This window comes from Hordeum vulgare, unplaced genomic scaffold (genome assembly GCF_904849725.1).
Source record: "Hordeum vulgare subsp. vulgare unplaced genomic scaffold, MorexV3_pseudomolecules_assembly, whole genome shotgun sequence".
Classification (NCBI taxonomy): Eukaryota; Viridiplantae; Streptophyta; class Magnoliopsida; order Poales; family Poaceae; genus Hordeum; species Hordeum vulgare.
Window position 1 is genome coordinate 190,001 of NW_025422493.1, and position 12,500 is coordinate 202,500.

At 44.3% G+C, this 12,500-nt stretch overlaps 22 non-coding genes across 22 annotated transcripts in view; all 22 read left to right on the forward strand.

Annotated features, from left to right (window-relative positions):
- Positions 1-102, forward strand: part of LOC123417730 — a 119-nt gene extending 17 nt beyond the window's left edge. Inside the window, exon 1 of the ribosomal RNA XR_006617152.1 lies at positions 1-102. This exon is cut by the window's left edge and continues 17 nt beyond it. This is a non-coding gene — a ribosomal RNA (5S ribosomal RNA).
- Positions 103-620: 518 nt separating this feature from the next.
- Positions 621-739, forward strand: LOC123417610. The gene has a single exon (XR_006617041.1). It is a non-coding gene; the product is annotated as a 5S ribosomal RNA (ribosomal RNA).
- A 398-nt stretch (positions 740-1,137) lies between these two features.
- On the forward strand, positions 1,138-1,256 carry LOC123417461. Its single transcript, XR_006616902.1, has one exon. It is a non-coding gene; the product is annotated as a 5S ribosomal RNA (ribosomal RNA).
- A 446-nt stretch (positions 1,257-1,702) lies between these two features.
- On the forward strand, positions 1,703-1,821 carry LOC123417571. Its single transcript, XR_006617004.1, has one exon. It is a non-coding gene; the product is annotated as a 5S ribosomal RNA (ribosomal RNA).
- Positions 1,822-2,259: 438 nt separating this feature from the next.
- Positions 2,260-2,378, forward strand: LOC123417409. The gene has a single exon (XR_006616852.1). It is a non-coding gene; the product is annotated as a 5S ribosomal RNA (ribosomal RNA).
- Positions 2,379-2,803: 425 nt separating this feature from the next.
- On the forward strand, positions 2,804-2,922 carry LOC123417676. Its single transcript, XR_006617102.1, has one exon. It is a non-coding gene; the product is annotated as a 5S ribosomal RNA (ribosomal RNA).
- A 454-nt stretch (positions 2,923-3,376) lies between these two features.
- On the forward strand, positions 3,377-3,495 carry LOC123417666. The gene has a single exon (XR_006617094.1). It is a non-coding gene; the product is annotated as a 5S ribosomal RNA (ribosomal RNA).
- A 485-nt stretch (positions 3,496-3,980) lies between these two features.
- Positions 3,981-4,099, forward strand: LOC123417682. Its single transcript, XR_006617108.1, has one exon. It is a non-coding gene; the product is annotated as a 5S ribosomal RNA (ribosomal RNA).
- Positions 4,100-4,521: 422 nt separating this feature from the next.
- On the forward strand, positions 4,522-4,640 carry LOC123417624. The gene has a single exon (XR_006617054.1). It is a non-coding gene; the product is annotated as a 5S ribosomal RNA (ribosomal RNA).
- Positions 4,641-5,156: 516 nt separating this feature from the next.
- LOC123417410 lies at positions 5,157-5,275 on the forward strand. Its single transcript, XR_006616853.1, has one exon. It is a non-coding gene; the product is annotated as a 5S ribosomal RNA (ribosomal RNA).
- A 475-nt stretch (positions 5,276-5,750) lies between these two features.
- LOC123417683 lies at positions 5,751-5,869 on the forward strand. Its single transcript, XR_006617109.1, has one exon. It is a non-coding gene; the product is annotated as a 5S ribosomal RNA (ribosomal RNA).
- Positions 5,870-6,300: 431 nt separating this feature from the next.
- On the forward strand, positions 6,301-6,419 carry LOC123417626. The gene has a single exon (XR_006617056.1). It is a non-coding gene; the product is annotated as a 5S ribosomal RNA (ribosomal RNA).
- Positions 6,420-6,821: 402 nt separating this feature from the next.
- Positions 6,822-6,940, forward strand: LOC123417411. The gene has a single exon (XR_006616854.1). It is a non-coding gene; the product is annotated as a 5S ribosomal RNA (ribosomal RNA).
- A 569-nt stretch (positions 6,941-7,509) lies between these two features.
- On the forward strand, positions 7,510-7,628 carry LOC123417685. Its single transcript, XR_006617111.1, has one exon. It is a non-coding gene; the product is annotated as a 5S ribosomal RNA (ribosomal RNA).
- A 434-nt stretch (positions 7,629-8,062) lies between these two features.
- LOC123417627 lies at positions 8,063-8,181 on the forward strand. Its single transcript, XR_006617057.1, has one exon. It is a non-coding gene; the product is annotated as a 5S ribosomal RNA (ribosomal RNA).
- A 474-nt stretch (positions 8,182-8,655) lies between these two features.
- On the forward strand, positions 8,656-8,774 carry LOC123417413. Its single transcript, XR_006616856.1, has one exon. It is a non-coding gene; the product is annotated as a 5S ribosomal RNA (ribosomal RNA).
- Positions 8,775-9,208: 434 nt separating this feature from the next.
- Positions 9,209-9,327, forward strand: LOC123417706. The gene has a single exon (XR_006617130.1). It is a non-coding gene; the product is annotated as a 5S ribosomal RNA (ribosomal RNA).
- Positions 9,328-9,795: 468 nt separating this feature from the next.
- On the forward strand, positions 9,796-9,914 carry LOC123417414. Its single transcript, XR_006616857.1, has one exon. It is a non-coding gene; the product is annotated as a 5S ribosomal RNA (ribosomal RNA).
- A 542-nt stretch (positions 9,915-10,456) lies between these two features.
- Positions 10,457-10,575, forward strand: LOC123417686. Its single transcript, XR_006617112.1, has one exon. It is a non-coding gene; the product is annotated as a 5S ribosomal RNA (ribosomal RNA).
- Positions 10,576-11,030: 455 nt separating this feature from the next.
- On the forward strand, positions 11,031-11,150 carry LOC123417600. Its single transcript, XR_006617031.1, has one exon. It is a non-coding gene; the product is annotated as a 5S ribosomal RNA (ribosomal RNA).
- A 350-nt stretch (positions 11,151-11,500) lies between these two features.
- On the forward strand, positions 11,501-11,619 carry LOC123417742. The gene has a single exon (XR_006617160.1). It is a non-coding gene; the product is annotated as a 5S ribosomal RNA (ribosomal RNA).
- A 341-nt stretch (positions 11,620-11,960) lies between these two features.
- LOC123417658 lies at positions 11,961-12,080 on the forward strand. Its single transcript, XR_006617086.1, has one exon. It is a non-coding gene; the product is annotated as a 5S ribosomal RNA (ribosomal RNA).
- Positions 12,081-12,500: the final 420 nt, after the last annotated feature.

The window sequence follows — 12,500 nt, forward strand, 5'->3', positions numbered from 1 at the left end:
CACTAAAGCAACGGATCCCATCAGAACTCCGAAGTTAAGCGTGCTTGGGTTAGAGTAGTACAATGATGGGTGACCTCCTGGGAAGTCCTCGTGTTGCATTCCCCTTTTTAAATATATTTTTGCGCCACGTGACAAGGGTGACGCGCGACCGTGATTTATATGACCTCGTTTTCTTATTTTTGACGTTTACTAGTTTTCTTATTTTTGACGTTTCTGATATGTTTTAGCTTGCCCCTCCCGTGTCCATTGGCACATTTGCCTCGACAACGGAGACGAGTTTAACACAAGAATTTCACCGCTCCCTCTCTACCCCGACAACACGAGCACCGCCACGACCTCTGTGACTTTTCCCACCGCGCATGACACCCAACGACTAGTAGTAGTAGTAGTAGTAGTAGTAGTAGTAGTAGTAGTAGTAGTAGTAGTAGTAGTAGTAGTAGTAGTAGTAGTAGTAGTAGTAGTAGTAGTAGTAGTAGTAGTAGTAGTAGTAGTAGTAGTAGTAGTAGTAGTAGTAGTAGTAGTAGTAGTAGTAGTAGTAGTAGTAGTAGTAGTAGTAGTAGTAGTAGTAGTAGTAGTAGTAGTAGGGGCAAGCATAAGGAACAAATAGATAGTTGCATGTCGGATGCGATCATACCAGCACTAAAGCACCGAATCCCATCAGAACTCCGAAGTTAAGCGTTCTTGGGCGAGAGTAGTACTAGGATGGGTGACCTCCTGGGAAGTCCTCGTGTTGCATTCCCCTTTTTAAATATATTTTTGCGCCACGTGACAAGGATGACGCGGGACCGTGATCTATATGACCTCGTTTTCTTATTTTTGACGTTTACTAGTTTTCTTATTTTTGACGTTTGTGATATGTTTTAGCTTGCCCCTCCCGTGTCCATTGCCACATTTGCCTCGACAACGGAGACGAGTTTAACACAAGAATTTCACCGCTCCCTCTCTACCCCGACAACACGAGCACCGCCACGACCTCTGTGACTTTTCCCACCGCGCATGACACCCAACGACTAGTAGTAGTAGGAGTAGTAGTAGTAGTAGTAGTAGTAGTAGTAGTAGTAGTAGTAGTAGTAGTAGTAGTAGTACTAGTACTAGTAGTAGGGGCAAGCATAAGGAACAAATAGATAGTTGCATGTCGGATGTGATCATACCAGCACTAAAGCATCGGATCCCATCAGAACTCCGAAGTTAAGCGTGCTTGGGCGAGAGTAGTACTAGGATGGGTGACCTCCTGGGAAGTCCTCGTGTTGCATTCCCCTTTTTGAATATATTTTTGCGCCACGTGACAAGGATGACGCGGGACCGTGATCTATATGACCTCGCTTTCTTATTTTTGACGTTTACTAGTTTTCTTATTTTTGACGTTTGTGATATGTTTTAGCTTGCCCCTCCCGTGTCCATTGCCACATTTGCCTCGAGAACGGAGACGAGTTTAAAACAAGAATTTCACCGCTCCCTCTCTACCCCGACAACACGAGCACTGCCACCACCTATGTGACTTTTCCCACCGCGCATGACACCCAACGACTAGTAGTAGTAGTAGTAGTAGTAGTAGTAGTAGTAGTAGTAGTAGTAGTAGTAGTAGTAGTAGAAGTAGAAGTAGTAGTAGTAGAAGTAGTAGTAGTAGTAGAAGTAGTAGTAGTAGAAGTAGTAGTAGTAGTAGTAGGGGCAAGCATAAGGAACAAATAGATAGTTACATGTCGGATGCGACCATACCAGCACTAAAGCACCGGATCCCATCAGAACTCCGAAATTAAGCGTGCTTGGGCGAGAGTAGTACTAGGATGAGTGACCTCCTGGGAAGTCCTCGTGTTGCATTCCCCTTTTTAAATATATTTTTGCGCCACGTGACAAGGATGACGCGGGAGCGTGATCTATATTACATCGTTTTCTTATTTTTGACGTTTACTAGTTTTCTTATTTTTGACGTTTACTAGTTTTCTTATTTTTGACGTTTGTGATATGTTTTAGCTTGCCCCTCCCGTGTGCATTGCCACATTTGCCTCGACAACGGAGACGAGTTTAACACAAGAATTTCACCGCTCCCTCTCTACCCCGACAACACAAGCACCGCCACGACCTCTGTGACTTTTCCCACCGCGCTTGACACCCAACGACAAGTAGTAGTAGTAGTAGTAGTACTAGTAGTAGTACTAGTAGTACTAGTAGTAGTAGTAGTACTAGTAGTAGTAGTAGTAGTAGTAGTAGTAGTAGTAGTAGTAGGGGCAAGCATAAGGAACAAATAGATAGTTACATGTCGGATGCGATCATACCAGCACTAAAGCACCGGATCCCATCAGAACTCCGAAGTTAAGCGCGCTTGGGCGAGAGTAGTACTAGGATGGGTGACCTCCTGGGAAGTCCTCGTGTTGCATTCCCCTTTTTAAATATATTTTTTCGCCACGTGACAAGGATGACGCGGGAGCGTGATCTATATTACATCGTTTTCTTATTTTTGACGTTTACTAGTTTTCTTATTTTTGACGTTTGTGATATGTTTTAGCTTGCCCCTCCCGTGTCCATTGCCACATTTTCCTCGACAACGGAGCCGAGTTTAACACAAGAATTTCACCGCTCCCTCTCTACCCCGTGAACACAAGCACCGCCACGACCTCTGTGACTTTTCCCACCGCGCTTGACACCCAACGAGTAGTAGTAGTAGTAGTAGTAGTAGTAGTAGTAGTAGTAGTAGTAGTAGTAGTAGTAGTAGTAGTAGTAGTAGTAGTAGTAGAAGTAGTAGTAGTAGAAGTAGTAGTAGTAGTAGTAGGGGCAAGCATAAGGAACAAATAGATAGTTACATGTCGGATGCGATCATGCCAGCACTAAAGCACCGGATCCCATCAGAACTCCGAAATTAAGCGTGCTTGGGCGAGAGTAGTACTAGGATGAGTGACCTCCTGGGAAGTCCTCGTGTTGCATTCCCCTTTTTAAATATATTTTTGCGCCACGTGACAAGGATGACGCGGGAGCGTGATCTATATTACATCGTTTTCTTATTTTAGACGTTTACTAGTTTTCTTATTTTTGACGTTTACTAGTTTTCTTATTTTTGACGTTTGTGATATGTTTTAGCTTGCCCCTCCCGTGTCCATTGCCACATTTGCCTCGACAACGGAGACGAGTTTAACACAAGAATTTCACCGCTCCCTCTCTACCCCGACAACACAAGCACCGCCATGACCTCTGTGACTTTTCCCACCGCGCTTGACACCCAACGACAAGTAGTAGTAGTAGTAGTAGTAGTACTAGTAGTAGTACTAGTACTAGTAGTAGTAGTAGTAGTAGTAGTAGTAGTAGTAGTAGTAGTAGTAGTAGTAGTAGTAGTAGTAGTAGTAGTAGGGGGCAAGCATAAGGAACAAATAGATAGTTACATGTCGGATGCGATCATACCAGCACTAAAGCACCGGATCCCATCAAAACTCTGAAGTTAAGCGCGCTTGGGCGAGAGTAGTACTAGGATGGGTGACCTCCTGGGAAGTCCTCGTGTTGCATTCCCCTTTTTAAATATATTTTTGCGCCACGTGACAAGGATGACGCAGGAGCGTGATCTATATTACATCGTTTTCTTATTTTTGACGTTTACTAGTTTTCTTATTTTTGACGTTTGTGATATGTTTTAGCTTGCCCCTCCCGTGTCCATTGCCACATTTGCCTCGACAACGGAGCCGATTTTAACACAAGAATTTCACCGCTCCCTCTCTACCCCGACAACACAAGCACCGCCACGACCTCTGTGACTTTTCCCACCGCGCTTGACACCCAACGACTAGTAGTAGTAGTAGTAGTAGTAGTAGTAGTAGTAGTAGTAGTAGTAGTAGTAGTAGTAGTAGTACTAGTAGTAGTAGTAGTAGTAGTAGTAGTAGTAGTAGTAGTAGTAGTAGTAGTAGTAGTAGTAGTAGTAGTAGTAGTAGTAGTAGTAGTAGTAGTAGTAGTAGTAGTAGTAGGGGCAAGCATAAGGAACAAATAGATAGTTGCATGTTGGATGCGGTCATACCAGCACTAAAGCACCGGATCCAATCAGAACTCCGAAGTTAAGCGTGCTTGGGCGAGAGTAGTACTAGGATGGGTGACCTCCTGGGAAGTCCTCTTGTTGCATTCCCCTTTTTAAATATATTTTTGCGCCACGTGACAAGGATGACGCGGAACCGTGATCTATATGACCTCGTTTTCTTATTTTTGACGTTTACTAGTTTTCTTATTTTTGACCTTTGTGATATCTTTTAGCTTGCCCCTCCCGTGTCCATTGCCACATTTGCCTCGACAACGGAGACGAGTTTAACACAAGAATTTCACTGCTCCCTCTTTACCCCGACAACACGAGCACCGCCACGACCTCTGTGACTTTTCCCACCGCGCATGACACCCAACGACTAGTAGTAGTAGTATTAGTAGTAGCAGTAGTAGCAGTAGGAGCAGTAGCAGCAGTAGCAGGAGCAGCAGTAGCAGTAGTAGCAGTAGTAGTAGTAGTAGTAGTAGTAGTAGTAGGGGCAAGCATAAGGAACAAATAGATAGTTACATGTCGGATGCGATCATACCAGCACTAAAGCACCGGATCCCATCAGAACTCCGAAATTAAGCGTGCTTGGGCGAGAGTAGTACTAGGATGAGTGACCTCGTGGGAAGTCCTCGTGTTGCATTCCCCTTTTTAAATTTATTTTTGCGCCACGTGACAAGGATGACGCGGGAGCATGATCTATATTACATCGTTTTCTTATTTTTGACGTTTACTAGTTTTCTTATTTTTGATGTTTACTAGTTTTCTTATTTTTGATGTTTGTGATATGTTTTAGCTTTCCCCTCCCGTGTCCATTGCCACATTTGCCTCGACAACGGAGACGAGTTTAACACAAGAATTTCACCGCTCCCTCTCTACCCCGACAACACAAGCACCGCCACGACCTCTGTGACTTTTCCCACCGCGCTTGACACCCAACGACAAGTAGTAGTAGTAGTAGTAGTAGTAGTAGTACTAGTAGTAGTAGTAGTAGTAGTAGTAGTAGTAGTAGTAGTAGTAGTAGTAGTAGTACTAGTAGTAGTAGTAGTAGTAGTAGTAGTAGTAGTAGTAGTAGTAGTAGTAGTACTAGTAGTAGTAGTAGTAGTAGTAGTAGTAGTAGTAGTAGGGGCAAGCATAAGGAACAAATAGATAGTTACATGTCGGATGCGATCATACCAGCACTAAAGCACCGGATCCCATCAGAACTCCGAAGTTAAGCGCGCTTGGGCGAGAGTAGTACTAGGATGGGTGACCTCCTGGGAAGTCCTCGTGTTGCATTCCCCTTTTTAAATATATTTTTGCGCCACGTGACAAGGATGACGCGGGAGCGTGATCTATATTACATCGTTTTCTTATTTTTGACGTTTACTAGTTTTCTTATTTTTGACGTTTGTGATATGTTTTAGCTTGCCCCTCCCGTGTCCATTGCCACATTTGCCTCGACAACGGAGCCGATTTTAACACAAGAATTTCACCGCTCCCTCTCTACCCCGACAACACAAGCACCGCCACGACCTCTGTGACTTTTCCCACCGCGCTTGACACCCAACGACTAGTAGTAGTAGTAGTAGTAGTAGTAGTAGTAGTAGTAGTAGTAGTAGTAGTAGTAGTAGTAGTACTAGTAGTAGTAGTAGTAGTAGTAGTAGTAGTAGTAGTAGTAGTAGTAGTAGTATAGTAGTAGTAGTAGTAGTAGTAGTAGTAGTAGTAGTAGTAGTAGTAGGGGCAAGCATAAGGAACAAATAGATAGTTGCATGTTGGATGCGGTCATACCAGCACTAAAGCACCGGATCCAATCAGAACTCCGAAGTTAAGCGTGCTTGGGCGAGAGTAGTACTAGGATGGGTGACCTCCTGGGAAGTCCTCTTGTTGCATTCCCCTTTTTAAATATATTTTTGCGCCACGTGACAAGGATGACGCGGAACCGTGATCTATATGACCTCGTTTTCTTATTTTTGACGTTTACTAGTTTTCTTATTTTTGACGTTTGTGATATCTTTTAGCTTGCCCCTCCCGTGTCCATTGCCACATTTGCCTCGACAACGGAGACGAGTTTAACACAAGAATTTCACCGCTCCCTCTCTACCCCGACAACACGAGCACCGCCACGACCTCTGTGACTTTTCCCACCGCGCATGACACCCAACGACTAGTAGTAGTAGTATTAGTAGTAGCAGTAGTAGCAGTAGGAGCAGTAGCAGCAGTAGCAGGAGCAGCAGTAGCAGTAGTAGCAGTAGTAGTAGTAGTAGTAGTAGTAGTAGTAGTAGTAGTAGGGGCAAGCATAAGGAACAAATAGATAGTTACATGTCGGATGCGATCATACCAGCACTAAAGCACCGGATCCCATCAGAACTCCGAAATTAAGCGTGCTTGGGCGAGAGTAGTACTAGGATGAGTGACCTCGTGGGAAGTCCTCGTGTTGCATTCCCCTTTTTAAATATATTTTTGCGCCACGTGACAAGGATAACGCGGGAGCATGATCTATATTACATCGTTTTCTTATTTTTGACGTTTACTAGTTTTCTTATTTTTGATGTTTACTAGTTTTCTTATTTTTGACGTTTGTGATATGTTTTAGCTTTCCCCTCCCGTGTCCATTGCCACATTTGCCTCGACAACGGAGACGAGTTTAACACAAGAATTTCACCGCTCCCTCTCTACCCCGACAACACAAGCACCGCCACGACCTCTGTGACTTTTCCCACCGCGCTTGACACCCAACGACAAGTAGTAGTAGTAGTAGTAGTAGTAGTAGTAGTAGTAGTAGTAGTAGTAGTAGTAGTAGTAGTAGTAGGGGCAAGCATAAGGAACAAATAGATAGTTACATGTCGGATGCGATCATACCAGCACTAAAGCACCGGATCCCATCAGAACTCCGAAGTTAAGCGCGCTTGGGCGAGAGTAGTACTAGGATGGGTGACCTCCTGGGAAGTCCTCGTGTTGCATTCCCCTTTTTAAATATATTTTTGCGCCACGTGACAAGGATGACGCGGGAGCGTGATCTATATTACATCGTTTTCTTATTTTTGACGTTTACTAGTTTTCTTATTTTTGACGTTTGTGATATGTTTTCGCTTGCCCCTCCCGTGTCCATTGCAACATTTGCCTCGACAACGGAGCCGAGTTTAACACAAGAATTTCACCGCTCCCTCTCTACCCCGACAACACAAGCACCGCCACGACCTCTGTGACTTTTCCCACCGCGCTTGACACCCAACGACTAGTAGTAGTAGTAGTAGTAGTAGTAGTAGTAGTAGTAGTAGTAGTACTAGTAGTAGTAGTAGTAGTAGTAGTAGTAGTAGTAGTAGTAGTAGTAGTAGTAGTAGTAGTAGTAGTAGTAGTAGTAGTAGTAGTAGTAGTAGTAGTAGTAGCAGCAGCAGTAGCAGGAGCAGCAGGAGCAGCAGTAGCAGTAGTAGCATTAGTAGTAGTAGTAGTAGTAGTAGTAGTAGTAGTAGTAGTAGTAGTAGTAGTAGTAGTAGTAGGGGCAAGCATAAGGAACAAATAGATAGTTGCATGTTGGATGCGGTCATACCAGCACTAAAGCACCGGATCCAATCAGAACTCCGAAGTTAAGCGTGCTTGGGCGAGAGTAGTACTAGGATGGGTGACCTCCTGGGAAGTCCTCTTGTTGCATTCCCCTTTTTAAATATATTTTTGCGCCACGTGACAAGGATGACGCGGAACCGTGATCTATATGACCTCGTTTTCTTATTTTTGACGTTTACTAGTTTTCTTATTTTTGACGTTTGTGATATCTTTTAGCTTGCCCCTCCCGTGTCCATTGCCACATTTGCCTCGACAACGGAGACGAGTTTAACACAAGAATTTCACCGCTCCCTCTCTACCCCGACAACACGAGCACCGCCACGACCTCTGTGACTTTTCCCACCGCGCATGACACCCAACGACTAGTAGTAGTAGTATTAGTAGTAGCAGTAGTAGCAGTAGGAGCAGTAGCAGCAGTAGCAGGAGCAGCAGTAGCAGTAGTAGCAGCAGTAGTAGTAGTAGTAGTAGTAGTAGTAGTAGTAGTAGTAGGGGCAAGCATAAGGAACAAATAGATAGTTACATGTCGGATGCGATCATACCAGCACTAAAGCACCGGATCCCATCAGAACTCCGAAATTAAGCGTGCTTGGGCGAGAGTAGTACTAGGATGAGTGACCTCGTGGGAAGTCCTCGTGTTGCATTCCCCTTTTTAAATATATTTTTGCGCCACGTGACAAGGATAACGCGGGAGCATGATCTATATTACATCGTTTTCTTATTTTTGACGTTTACTAGTTTTCTTATTTTTGATGTTTACTAGTTTTCTTATTTTTGACGTTTGTGATATGTTTTAGCTTTCCCCTCCCGTGTCCATTGCCACATTTGCCTCGACAACGGAGACGAGTTTAACACAAGAATTTCACCGCTCCCTCTCTACCCCGACAACACAAGCACCGCCACGACCTCTGTGACTTTTCCCACCGCGCTTGACACCCAACGACAAGTAGTAGTAGTAGTAGTAGTAGTAGTAGTAGTACTAGTAGTAGTAGTAGTAGTAGTAGTAGTAGTAGTAGTAGTAGTAGTAGTAGTAGTAGTACTAGTAGTAGTAGTAGTAGTAGTGGTAGTAGTAGTAGTAGTAGTAGGGGCAAGCATAAGGAACAAATAGATAGTTACATGTCGGATGCGATCATACCAGCACTAAAGCACCGGATCCCATCAGAACTCCGAAGTTAAGCGCGCTTGGGCGAGAGTAGTACTAGGATGGGTGACCTCCTGGGAAGTCCTCGTGTTGCATTCCCCTTTTTAAATATATTTTTGCGCCACGTGACAAGGATGACGCGGGAGCGTGATCTATATTACCTCGTTTTCTTATTTTTGACGTTTACTAGTTTTCTTATTTTTGACGTTTGTGATATCTTTTAGCTTGCCCCTCCCGTGTCCATTGCCACATTTGCCTCGACAACGGAGACGAGTTTAACACAAGAATTTCACCGCTCCCTCTCTACCCCGACAACACGAGCACCGCCACGACCTCTGTGACTTTTCCCACCGCGCATGACACCCAACGACTAGTAGTAGTAGTATTAGTAGTAGCAGTAGTAGCAGTAGGAGCAGTAGCAGCAGTAGCAGGAGCAGCAGTAGCAGTAGTAGCAGTAGTAGTAGTAGTAGTAGTAGTAGTAGTAGTAGTAGTAGTAGGGGCAAGCATAAGGAACAAATAGATAGTTACATGTCGGATGCGATCATACCAGCACTAAAGCACCGGATCCCATCAGAACTCCGAAATTAAGCGTGCTTGGGTGAGAGTAGTACTAGGATGAGTGACCTCGTGGGAAGTCCTCGTGTTGCATTCCCCTTTTTAAATATATTTTTGCGCCACGTGACAAGGATAACGCGGGAGCATGATCTATATTACATCGTTTTCTTATTTTTGACGTTTACTAGTTTTCTTATTTTTGATGTTTACTAGTTTTCTTATTTTTGACGTTTGTGATATGTTTTAGCTTTCCCCTCCCGTGTCCATTGCCACATTTGCCTCGACAACGGAGACGAGTTTAACACAAGAATTTCACCGCTCCCTCTCTACCCCGACAACACAAGCACCGCCACGACCTCTGTGACTTTTCCCACCGCGCTTGACACCCAACGACAAGTAGTAGTAGTAGTAGTAGTAGTAGTAGTAGTACTAGTAGTAGTAGTAGTAGTAGTAGTAGTAGTAGTAGTAGTAGTAGTAGTAGTACTAGTAGTAGTAGTAGTAGTAGTGGTAGTAGTAGTAGTAGTAGTAGGGGCAAGCATAAGGAACAAATAGATAGTTACATGTCGGATGCGATCATACCAGCACTAAAGCACCGGATCCCATCAGAACTCCGAAGTTAAGCGCGCTTGGGCGAGAGTAGTACTAGGATGGGTGACCTCCTGGGAAGTCCTCGTGTTGCATTCCCCTTTTTAAATATATTTTTGCGCCACGTGACAAGGATGACGCGGGAGCGTGATCTATATTACATCGTTTTCTTATTTTTGACGTTTACTAGTTTTCTTATTTTTGACGTTTGTGATATGTTTTCGCTTGCCCCTCCCGTGTCCATTGCAACATTTGCCTCGACAACGGAGCCGAGTTTAACACAAGAATTTCACCGCTCCCTCTCTACCCCGACAACACAAGCACCGCCACGACCTCTGTGACTTTTCCCACCGCGCTTGACACCCAACGACTAGTAGTAGTAGTAGTAGTAGTAGTAGTAGTAGTAGTAGTAGTAGTAGTAGTAGTAGTAGTAGTAGTAGTAGTAGTAGTAGTAGTAGTAGTAGTAGTAGTAGTAGTAGTAGTAGTAGTAGTAGTAGTAGTAGTAGTAGTAGTAGTAGTAGTAGTAGTAGTAGTAGTAGTAGTAGTAGTAGTAGTAGTAGTAGTAGTAGTAGTAGTAGTAGTAGTAGTAGTAGTAGTAGTAGTAGGGGCAAGCATAAGGAACAAATAGATAGTTGCATGTTGGATGCGGTCATACCAGCACTAAAGCACCGGATCCAATCAGAACTCCGAAGTTAAGCGTGCTTGGGCGAGAGTAGTACTAGGATGGGTGACCTCCTGGGAAGTCCTCTTGTTGCATTCCCCTTTTTAAATATATTTTTGCGCCACGTGACAAGGATGACGCGGAACCGTGATCTATATGACCTCGTTTTCTTATTTTTGACGTTTACTAGTTTTGTTATTTTTGACGTTTGTGATATGTTTTAGCTTGCCCCTCCCGTGTCCATTGCCACATTTGCCTCGACAACGGAGACGAGTTTAACACAAGAATTTCACCGCTCCCTCTCTACCCCGACAACACGAGCACCGCCACGACCTCTGTGACTTTTCCCACCGCGCATGACACCCAACGACTAGTAGTAGTAGTATTAGTAGTAGCAGTAGTCGCAGTAGGAGCAGTAGCAGGAGCAGCAGGAGCAGCAGTAGCAGTAGTAGCATTAGTAGTAGTAGTAGTAGTAGTAGTAGTAGTAGTAGTAGTAGTAGTAGTAGTAGTAGTAGTAGGGGCAAGCATAAGGAACAAAGAGATAGTTGCATGTCGGATGCGATCATACCAGCACTAAAGCACCGGATCCCATCAGAACTCCGAAGTTAAGCGTGCTTGGGCGAGAGTAGTACTAGGATGGGTGACCTCCTGGTAAAGTCCTCGTGTTGCATTCCCCTTTTTAAATATATTTTTGCGCCACGTGACAAGGATGACGCGGGACCGTGATCTATATGACCTCGTTTTCTTATTTTTGACGTTTACTAGTTTTCTTATTTTTGACGTTTGTGATATGTTTTAGCTTGCCCCTCCCGTGTCCATTGCCACATTTGCCTCGACAACGGAGACGAGTTTAACACAAGAATTTCACCGCTCCCTCTCTACCCCGACAACACGAGCACCGCCACGACCTCTGTGACTTTTCCCACCGCGCGTGACACCCAACGACTAGTAATACTAGTAGTAGTAGTAGTAGTAGTAGTAGTAGTAGGGGCAAGCATAAGGAACAAATTGATAGTTGCATGTCGGATGCGATCATACCAGCACTAAAGCAACGTATCCCATCAGAACTCCGAAGTTAAGCGTGCTTGGGCGAGAGTAGTACTATGATGGGTGACCTCCTGGGACGTCCTCGTGTTGCATTCCCCTTTTTAAATATATTTTTGCGCCACGTGACAAGGGTGACGCGGGACCGTGATCTATATGACCTCGTTTTCTTATTTTTGACGTTTACTAGTTTTCTTATTTTTGACGTTTCTGATATGTTTTAGCTTGCCCCTCCCGTGTCCATTGGCACATTTGCCTCGACAACGGAGACGAGTTTAACACAAGAATTTCACCGCTCCCTCTCTACCCCGACAACACGAGCACCGCCACGACCTCTGTGACTTTTCCCACCGCGCATGACACCCAACGACTAGTAGTAGTAGTAGTAGTAGTAGTAGTAGTAGGGGCAAGCATAAGGAACAAATAGATAGTTGCATGTCGGATGCGATCATACCAGTACTAAAGCACCGGATCCCATCAGAACTCCGAAGTTAAGCGTGCTTGGGCGAGAGTAGTACTAGGATGGGTGACCTCCTGGTAAAGTCCTCGTGTTGCATTCCCCTTTTTAAATATATTTTTGCGCCACGTGACAAGGATGACGCGGGACCGTGATCTATATGACCTCGTTTTCTTATTTTTGACGTTTACTAGTTTTCTTATTTTTGACGTTTGTGATATGTTTTAGCTTGCCCCTCCCGTGTCCATTGGCACATTTGCCTCGACAACGGAGACGAGTTTAACACAAGAATTTCACCGCTCCCTCTCTACCCCGACAACACGAGCACCGCCACGACCTCTGTGACTTTTCCCACCGCGCATGACACCCAACGACTAGTAATAGTAGTAGTAGTAGTAGTAGTAGTAGTAGTAGTAGTAGTAGTAGTAGTAGTAGTAGTTGTAGTAGTAGTAGTAGTAGTAGTAGTAGTAGTAGTAGTAGTAGTAGTAGTAGTAGTAGTAGTAGAAGTAGTAGTAGAAGTAGT